This window comes from Trichechus manatus, unplaced genomic scaffold (assembly GCF_000243295.1).
Source record: "Trichechus manatus latirostris isolate Lorelei unplaced genomic scaffold, TriManLat1.0 scaffold00133, whole genome shotgun sequence".
Classification (NCBI taxonomy): Eukaryota; Metazoa; Chordata; class Mammalia; order Sirenia; family Trichechidae; genus Trichechus; species Trichechus manatus.
Window position 1 is genome coordinate 686092 of NW_004444069.1, and position 11034 is coordinate 697125.

Sequence of the window (11034 nt, forward strand, 5' to 3'; positions counted from 1 at the left end):
GAGTCGTTCCTCTCCCATTAACATAAACTCACTGCCCCCTAAGTTTCCTATCTTTCAAGTTGCTGTTGTCAATCTGATCCCATATAGATAGTTCTTTAGAAGAGCACAATAGGCAAGGCACACGTTCTTTATTAGTTAATCTAAACTATCCTTTGGTATTAGGAAGGCTTCAAGGGATATTTTTGGTTTAAGGTTTAAAGATTATCTCAGGGCAATAGTTTCAGGGGTTTATCCAGCCTCTATCGCTCCAGAAAGTCTGGATTTCATAATTTGAAATTCTGTTCTTTTTACATTATCTTTGATAAGTCCTGTTCAAATTAGTCCCAGTTAACTGCTTTTGGGTGAAGTTTAAATTGCAGGGCATCCTGATGGCCATAACTTAGGAAGAGAACCATCAGTGGAGCTCAGTTGGCAGCAAACTGCATTCGCTTGTTTTATCATTTGTAAGTTTTTCTAACTAGAGTTTCCACCGAGTTCCTGGGTGGTTCCACTGAGTTCCTGAGCAGTTAGCGCAGCCAGCTGCTAACAGAAAGGTTGGGGGTTTGAGTCTATCCAGAGGCACCTTAGAAGAAAGCCTGAAGATCTACTTCCAAAATATCAGCCACTGAAAACCCTATGGAGCACAGTTCTACTCAGACACGTGTGGGCTCACCAGGAGTCGGAGTTGACTTGAGGACAGTTGGCTTGGTTTGGTTTTGGATTATCAATTTCTAGTCACTACTCTTAGGTCCCTTTCCCTGTCCACTTTCCCCAGGAAGTCAGGCAGCAAGTCTACTCCCATTTAATTAAATGAGTAAATCAACAATTGCAATGGGTATTTTCCTCCTTCAAGACAAAGAGAATTATAAGCTTTTATATAAGATCACTGTAAGTCAGAATCGACTCCATGGCACACAACAACAGGTACTTTAACTATTTCACTGCCCTGAGTTATTTTCAACACTTCCCCAGCATACTACATGTGTGTGTGTGGATGCACTGCGCTGTCCATCTCCCCCAGGGTAGAACTTTCCCTGGGCTAGTTAAACTTCGAGCTGGCTACTCAGAATCGTTGGTTTTCCCAGCTCAAGTGGTTCTGGAAAGTGGTCCTCTCTACACTTCAGATGTTAATAACACTGCACAGCTCCCAGGGGAGGTGGATTTATCACTGAGAAACATCGGCTGGCTGAGTGGAACAGGTTAACAGGTTTAATCTTTCATAAGATCTAACCCCTCTCTGTGTATGATTTCATATTGCTACTGCCCAGTAAATTTTGTCAGGAGATGCATTCTGCAGCCTTATTATGGAGACTTCTTTTGTGTGTGATGAATAATATGCTAACAGGTACTCTTGGCTTATTCATGGATTGGGGATGGTGGAAATAATTAGGTCTAGCCAATGACCACAGAATAAAGTCATAAGTTGGTCTTTTGTCTTCTTCGATTAACTCAAGAAACACTGTGGAGCATTCAAGTGTATGAAGACAAACCTCTTTGACATGTTGACATATGTTTCATGTGCTACTATTACTCTCAGAACCGTTTGCCTATTTATGAATGCTCATTCTCATAGGCCACGAACTTATTCTGTCTCACTCACCACTGCATCTTAGAGCCTTGAAATGAATCTGACACATAGTAGGTGCTCCATGAATTACTTATTAACTCTACCCAAATGAAGAAAAACAATAAGATAACAACTCTAACCCTAAAAAGCATGTCAACATACTGACAAGAAGGCAAATATGTAGAATCAAGAACTGGCAGTAAGTCCAGTTAGATGATTCAAGCATAACCTGTGACACATTCCAGTTTAAGAACTTGGATCTGATGAGCCATAAAGGTAGAACCATTTAATGATCTGCCATAAAATGATCTCCTTTACCCATTAAAATAAAAATCAATTTCCCCTATGATTTTTTGGGAAGTCTAATGTTTCTCCCTGGGCTGTGCAAAAGGTTAATGTGCTCACTTGGCTGCTAAAGGACAGGCTAGAGGTTCAAGTCCATGCACAGGCACCTTGGAAGAAAGTTCTGGCAAGCTACTTCCAAAAAAAATCAGCCATTGAAAAATCTATGGAGCACAGTTCTACTCTGACACACAGGAGTCACTGATTCGGGGTCAACTCAACAGCAACTGGTTAGTTAATGTTTCTCTCCATTTAAGCAAAACCTGCAAATCCCTGCAAATCCATCTGCAATTAAGAAAGTTTCACATACCATCTGAAACAAATATAGTGAAGATGTCCATCAAAGCCCAGAAAATTGGAACAGAACCCCAATGTGGATCAATATAGTCAATTAGCTTTTTTATTCAATTGCCCTTACTGAGACCTCTTTAACATCAAATGTTATTCAAGTTAATAAAATATAAATACTATATATTGCTTTTTGGCTGTCAATTGCCACTTTGATTTGCTAATGGCCCCTGGTCAGGGAATTCTCCTTCACTGGGGGAACAGGGAAAATGATAAATGCCAGGAGGAACTTGGAAAACCAAACCAAACAAAAAAAAACTCTGTGCTTGGACTGAGAAGACCTTATCTACATCTTACCAGTTCTCTGTCTGATTTCTTCCTGTGATACATGTTCCCAATGAGTTGTACAGTTGTAAAAGGGTAGAAATTTCCAGAGGTACTGGACACATGAAAAAAAACTCTTAAATCAAAGACAGTGAAATCCCTGGGTGGTGCAGTTATTGTGCTCAGCTGCTAACCTAAAGGTCAGAAGTTTAAGTCTACCCAGATGTGCATAGGAAGAAAGGCCTGGTAATCTACCTTCCAATAAAGCATCCATTGAAAACCTTATGGAGCACAGTTCTACTATGACACGTATGGATCACCATGATTTGGAATCAGCTGAAGGGCAACTATTTTTTTTAAGCCAAAGACAAACCACAATAATTATACCCCTAAAGGCGATACGAAGAAAATTAAAATTTGAGTGGCTTACCTGTTCAGTGTCATTCTGGAGTATTGTTAGCAGACTCACTAAAGATTATTAAATTATGCCTTACTGTCCAAGAGTGTGGCCACTAACCAACCACTTGTGACTATTTAAGATTAAATTTTTATAAAATAAAATACAAATTAAACTTACCAGTCACATTGGCCACATTTCAAGTGGTCCATAAATTCACTTAACTAGTGGCTACTGCATTGGAAAGCACAGGTACAGAATATTTCCAGCATCACAGAAACTTCTATTGGACAGCGCTGATTCTAAGGGAAGGTGCTTGTGTTTGACTTTGTTCAGACTCTGCAGAACGGTTTTAATGCCCTGTAAGACATTAACTCAACCACCCATCTGTCAGTTTGTTGTACTATGGTGGCTTACCTGTTGCTATGATGCTGGAAGCTATGCCACCGGTATTTCAAATACCAACCCATGGTGGACGAGATTCATCGGAGTTTCCAGACTAAGACAGGCTAGGAAGAAAGGCCTGATGAGCTACTTTCAAAGTTAGCCAGTAAAACCATATAGATCACAACTTAATATTGTCTGATATAATCCTGGAAGACGAGTCTCATAGTTTGGAAGGCACTCAAAATACATAGTGGCTTCAACAATAAATTCAAACATAATAACAAATATGAAGATGGTGCAGGACCAGGCAACATTTAGTTTGGTTATACATAGGGTCATTGTGAGTCAGAGACAGTTTGATGGCAACTAACAACAATAACAAAGACATTAACAAGTTTTCTTTTTAACTTTTGCTGCTGATCTATAAAATCCCTATTCCTCACATGTTGTTTGAATTTCTTTTATCGCCTTCTTGATTTCCTCAATAATTAATCAGTTGAACAAAATCTTTAACTTGTGTTTATTTTTATTGGTATAAAAGTCATTTGTACAATTTTTTTTTTGAAAATTATACTTTGACAGTGAAAATTTAGACATCAACAACTTCACAGGTCAGTGGGTCAGGGGCAATTGTGCATATGTGTTTCCTGTCAAATAAAAAACATTCTTGGACTTAGTGTCTTAGGTTGGGTTCTTAAGAAAAGCAAAACCAGTAAGGCATATAAATATATATATAGAGAGAGATTTATGTCAAGGAAATGGCTCACATGGTTGTAGAAGCTGGAACGTCCCAAGTCTGTGGGTCAGGCTGGAGGCTTCTCCTGAGTCACACAGCCTCAGGGGCTGGCGAATCCAAGATCAGCAAGTCAGAGAGCAGGGCTCTTGCTCACAGGCTTCAAAGATTGACGAATCCCAAGATCAGCAGGCAAGACCACAGGTAAGCTGCTAGCTCAAGTCCCAAGAACCAGAGGTCAGGCGAACAGGAGCCAGCTGTAGGATCCAGAGTGAGCAAAAGCCCATGAGATTTGCCAGAATGTCCACTTACATTTAGTGCAGCCAACATGCCCAAGGAAACTCCCTTTCAACTGATTGGCTACTCACAGCAAATCCCATCATGGATGTGATCACATTATATCAAATTTCATCATGGAAGTGATCACAACATCGTATGACTGCCAAACCACTGAGAATCATGGCCCAGCCAAGTTGACACACAACCTTAACCATCACACTTAGTAAGGAGAGACTAACTCACAAGAATTATTGTAAGGACGTGGGGACTATTGCAATAGGAGGAGGGGTACTTTCGCAATAGGGAGAATGCTCCTGACCATAAGACCTGCAAGAATCTCAAGGGTTAGGCAAAAAGGGTTTTTCGTTTATGCTATTGTTGTTGTTAGTTGCTGCTGAGTTAGCTCCAGCTCATGGAGACCTTATGGTTAACAGAATGAAACATTGCCCAGTCCTGTGTCACCTTCATGATAGTTGGCATGTTTGAGTCCATTGTTGACATTCTAGGTTCTTATTACTCATAATTTGAGTGCCTTCCAGAAAGGGAGCTCATCTTCCAGCACTATATCAGACAATATTTTGTAGTGATCTATAGGGCCCTCATAGGCTAACTTTCAGAAGTAGGTCTCCAGGCCTTTCTTCCTAATCTGTCTTAGTCTGGAAGTTCCACTGAAACCTGTCCACCATGGGTGACCCTGCTGGTATTTGAATACCTGTGGAATAGCTTCCAGCATCATAGCAACACTCAAGCCCTACAGTATGACATACTGACAGATAGGAAGAATAAACAAGGCTTTAAGGAACCAGGTACGTGGAAGTGAAATGAAAGGGGGCATGATATGATAGTAGATCAGAGAATGTTTCACCCTGAGTCCAGCCTATTCTTCAGGTGGGGCCCTTAAGGAGGGATTGGCTTAGGCTGAAAGTGGGCCAAATTCAGGGACTTGGGGGAAGGAGAGAATCTTAACCAAAGCTTGGTTGACAAGCATTTTGTTCCTATTGATCAATGAGGACAAGAAGTTCAGCTAATTATTTATGAGGTGGACAATGGGAATTTGGAGGGTCTGTGTCTGGCCTTGTCAAAGGTAACAAGGAGGCATCCGTGACTCTTATCTAAGATAGATAGGGAAGGATGTTTCCTTTCAGTAACCAGTATCTGGAACACAAAGTGTTGGGGGAGGGATTTCTTTAACCATTTCTGTTTTCTAGGATCATAGAGCTCAGGTAAATTCATCATCGTCAACACATAAGTTTTCACGGAGAGAGGTTCCCGAGCTCTCTTAGTCAAGCCATGGGGGTCTGTATACATTACTAAGAAGGCTTTTCACTCACACTTGCCCAGGAAGCGAAGAAACCAAGTCTCTCCCTTTCCCACCAAGGTCTTGTTCATATAAAACAACTCCAGTTGTCGCTCACAACTCCACAATTCATAGCACATCAATATTCCAGAAGCAAACTGGCTGTAAAATCCCAATTTACAATGACAGTATGTTAACCATGCACATTCAAAGCATGCAGCCGTGTCTTCTTACATACCACGATGGCAATGAATCATGGACCTTCACTCTAAGATGCATTGATTTACACTGAAATTCTTTGATTTACACTGAAATTCTTTATATACACCAAAGAGTAATGGGGCTTATGGGTGGAACTGATTTGAGTCTCAAATATCCTACCTCATTTTAAGAATGCAATTGGTTTATTTGTGACCCTCATGGGAGTACACAATAAATGTTATTTATTGTGCTTGTGTTGTTATTGCTGTTTTATCAATATCTCCCAAATATCAAATTAGAACTTATCCACCAGGTAAACATCATAGCATGGTAAACATGTTTTAGATTCCCATAGATTTTGAGATGGTCCAAAGTTTGAGGATGACAGGACTTCAACTCCCTTACTTTGGACACATCATCAGGAAAGACTAATTGATAAAAAAGGATATCAAGTTTGGGAAAGTGTAGGGTCAGCAAAAATGAGAGCAACCCTCAATGAGATGGATTGACACACTAGCCACAACAATGGACTCAGACATACTGATGATCATGAAGATGGCACAGGACGGGGCAACATTTTGTTCTCTTACACATGCAGTTGCCATGAGTCTGAATTGACTCAAAGGCAGCTACCAACATCAAGAACATTTGATGTACCTGATTTCTAGTACTCCAGCTTCTGTTTATTCACCAGTACAGACCATCCTGTGCTCTAATCATCAGCTTATAGCAGAAGCCACTGCTGCCACCTGTATGCCAAGCATCTACCCATTTTTATCATATTTAATCCTAAGTCTCCATTTTATAGAGAAGGGAAATCGGGCTACGATCTGTGTGAAAAGTCACAGAGCATGGAAGTGTCTGGTTCACACCTAGGTTTGTCAGATTGAAAGTCAGTCATCATAGATACTGGTCTAAACTCTGCACCTACAGGTTCTGGAGTCTGTCAAGGGACACCTGGAGAAGATGAGGGACTGGAGCAGAGAGAGAGAGAGAGATGTCTGTGTAAGTCTCGCTGGAGGTGGTGGCTGTTGCTCCTTCCTGGGCCCTGGTGTGTACTCAAGGTTCCCCACCAGTGCCACTGGCCTTTGCTGGGAAGTCTCATTTTCTGTTATTAGTTATCATTGAGTCAGTGCCAACTTTTGACGACCCCGGGTAAAACAGAACAAAACGTTGCCCAGACTTGCACCATCTTCATGATGGTTGGTATGATTGGGTCCATTGTTGCAGCTATTGTGTCAATCCATCTAATTGAAGGTTTCTTTTGTTTTCACCGACCCACTACTTCACCAAACATGATGTCCTTCTCTAACAATTGGTCTTTTCCTGAGGACGTCCAGCACTATATCAGATGATATTCTGTTGTGATCTCAATTTTCACTGGATAATTTTTGAAAATAGATACCCAGGCCTTTCTTCCTAGTCTGTCGCAGTCTGGAGTTTCCACAGAAATCTGTCCACCATGAGTGACCCTGCTGGTATTTGAAATACTGATGGCATAGCTTCTAGCACCACAGCAACATGCAAGCAACAAACAACAAGCAGTACTACAGACTGACAGATGTGTGGTATTCTTTTTATCTAGAGAGCTTTTTTTCCTGTCTCTTTTACTATTTGTTCTTCCTAAGCCAACTCTCCCTCCAAAGCCATAATGGCATCTTAGAGCTGTCCAGTGCTTGCTCCACTGCACCCAATTAGCTGTATTCAATTGGGACAAAACCTCATTATATGCAAGCTCCAGTGAGGAAGATGCACAGCATTCTTCTTTAGAAATACATCAGTAACAGTCCATTTAGTGCCAGGAAATCATGTTTGAAGGCACTATAATTATAATCATTGCTTTTGGACAGTTCTGTGCTGTTATACGCAAAATGTATAATTCCCTTGACAACATGGCAGAGTATGGTATAGAGCCCTAATTTTCCTGACTCTACAACAATGTCAGGAAAACCGGACAGATAGATTTTCCTTTCTGCAGTTCTAACAACCAGGGTCACGGCTTTCCTTCCTAGCTAATGTTCTCCCTCCTGAACCATTCCCACCTCCTTGGCTCACTACACAGATGGATGGGAAGAGTGTACTAGTGTCCATGGAGGAAATAAATAAATCCAGTGGCCATCCAACTGAGAGCGTTGATAAAGAGCTAGTTTCCACAAAGAATTTTACTACTTCTTGGGTAATGTGGTCATCCAGGCTTGAATTTTTTCTCCTCTACTGGTGGTACAAATGGCTAATGCACTCGCCTGCTAACCTAAAAGTTGGAGGTTTGAGTCCACCCAGAGGCACAGCAGAAGAAAGGCCTGGTGATCTGCATTTGAAAAATAAGCCATTGAAAACCCTCCAGAGCACAATTCTACTCTGACACACACAGGGTTGCCATGAGTTGAGGTCAACCCAACAGTAACTGTTTTTTATTTTTGGTTCTAACTTAAAAGAAGTCAAATGTTACAGAAATCTGAAAAAATCTCTCAAAAAAGTGAGCATTGTTAGCACAGTGGTTAAGTGCTCGGCTGCTAACCGAAAGACTGGGGGTGTGAACCCACCAGCCGCCACCCAGGAGAAAGATGTGGCAGCCTGCTTCTGTAAAGATTTCAGCCTTGGAAACCCTATGGGGTAGTTCTACTCTGTCCTATAGGGTCACTATGAGTCAGAATCCACTCGACCACAAAGGGATTAAAGGAAAGAACATTGATGAATATCTACAATGTATTTAGGTGATTTGAACAGGTGGTCATATTTATCTAGAAAAGCCTTTCTCTGCAATAGGCAGAAACATTTGTATGGGAAAAAAATGCTCCAAAAACCTGGTGTAATGGTGCATTCCAGTTTGCTCTGCGATCTAGTGACAGGCGCCAACCTGCTCCAGCCAAATGTGAGTCTCTGATTGGCATGTGGAAGACATCAGCGCCAAACTCACTCTTGGATGTGGTGAATAGTGACAACCACCAAAACAATCTCTGCAATCCTAATGACCCTTCCTCATGTGGGACTTTTTTCTTTCCCTCAGTGGCTAAATAAATTGAAAATGACAGATGATTTGGCTTCCTTATTTTTAGAATAATCTCTTCTTTAACCTATCTTATGAGTCTTCATTGAAATAATCACTCTGAGCTTCCTCAACAGTGCATCTTCCATCCTTAATTATATCTGTAATGACTACCCACAGCACAGAGATATGACAATTACCCTCATAGGCTATTCTACTGCACACCCAGCTCACTCTCTCTTATCTGTCTCTACCGCCCCGGGGGCAAGGTCCCTGGAGACAGCCATCTTTAGCTTTAAGGTTCCGTCTTAAGGGGACAGGGGAGTCTCATGGATCACCCAGCTTTATGTGTGCTCTGGAGAGTTGTGCTGGAAACACTGCTGGTTGAGATTTAACCAGTAATTCCTTGTCAGTTCTTATAACTTAAATGGATTGGAACAGTAGTGTTATTGTAAATACAGGTTCCATCCCAGTGATTTCACAAAGGCTTTGCTTGTTCAGGAAGCTGCACCCTCTGATTTTTCAGTTGTCTTTTTCCTCCTGTCTCCCGGAAGTTTGCTACCTGTCTTGATGAGGCAGTTTTCAGGGTAGTTTTTGGATTAGGGCGTAAGCATAGTGTTGTCTCCTCAGGTGTCTTTGGACCTCCTCCTGAGGTTTTCTTGCGTCCAAAAGCACCAGATGATCTCCACGTGTGCAAGAGATTCTGTCCTGATCCAGATCAGTGTGTCCCCATTCAAACAAGCAGGATTTCGAGTGTGGTTTGTGTTTTACAGATTCCTTCTCCACCTTCCTCCCAACACCAAGCAAAATATTTTGTGGTTCTCCAAGGATGGGGAAATAAAGAACAGCAACAAAATATCTAGTCCATTTTTAAATATCAGTGGCACAGCTCCCAGCAACACAGCAACGCGCAGTTTGTTGTACTGTGGATGCTTGTGTGTTGTTGTGATGCTAGAAGCTATGCCACTGGTCTTCAGATACCTACAGCGTCATCCATGGTGGACAGGTTGCAGCTGAGCTTCCAGACTAAGACAAACTAGGAAGAAGGACCCAGTAGTCTACTTCTGAAAAGATTTAGCCAGTGAAAACTTTATGAATAGCAGCAGAACATTGTCTGACATAGTGCCAGAAGATGAGCCCCTCAGGTTGAAAGGCACTGAAAAAATGACTGCAAAGAGCTGCCTCCTCAAAGCAGAGTCGACCTTAATGACGTGGATGGAGTCAAGCTTTTGGGACCTTCATTTGCTGATGTGGTACAAATCAAAATGAAAGAAACTGCTGCAAACATCCATTAATCATCAGAAAGTGCAATATATGAAGTATGAATCTAGGAAAATTGGAAATCATCAAAAATGAAATAGAACACATAAACATCAATATCCTAGGCATTAGTGAGCCAAAATAGACTGGTGTTGGCCATTTTGAATCAATCAATCATATGGTCTACTATGCCAGGAATGACAAATTGAAGAAGAATGGCTTTGCATTAATCATCAAAAAGAACATCTCAAGATCTATCCTGAAGTACAATGCTGTCAATGATAGGATAATATCCATACGCCTACAAGGAAGAATAGTTAATATGACTATTATTCAAATTTATACATCAACCACTAATCCAAAGAAGAAGAATTTAAAGATTTTTACTAACTTTTGCAGTCCGAAATTGATCAAACATGCAGTCAGGATGCCTTGATAATTACTGGTGATTGGAATGTGAAAGTTGGAAACAAAGAAGGATCTATAAATGGAAAATATGGCCTTGTGATAGAAACGACGCTAGATCTCATGAAAGAATTAATGCAAGACCAACAACTTCTTCATTGCAAAAACCTTTTTTCAACAACATAAATGGCGACTATACACATGGACCTCACCAGATGGAACACACAGGAATCAAATTGAATACATCTGTAGAAAGAGATGATAGAAAAGCTCAATATCATCTCTCAGAACAAGACCGGGGGCTGACTGCAGAACAGACCATCAATTGCTCATATGCAAGTTCAAGTTGAAATTGAAGAAAATTAGAACAAGTCTGCTAGAGCCAAAGTACGACCTTGAGTATATCCCACCTGAATTTAAAAACCGTCTAAAGAATAGATTTGACTTGTTGAAAACTAATGACTGAAGGCCAGACGAGTTGTTGAATAACATCAAGGACACATTGCATGAAGAAAGGAAGAGGTCGTTAGAAAGAGAAAAGAAAGAAAAGACTAAAATGCATGTCAGAAGAGACTCTGATACTTGCTCT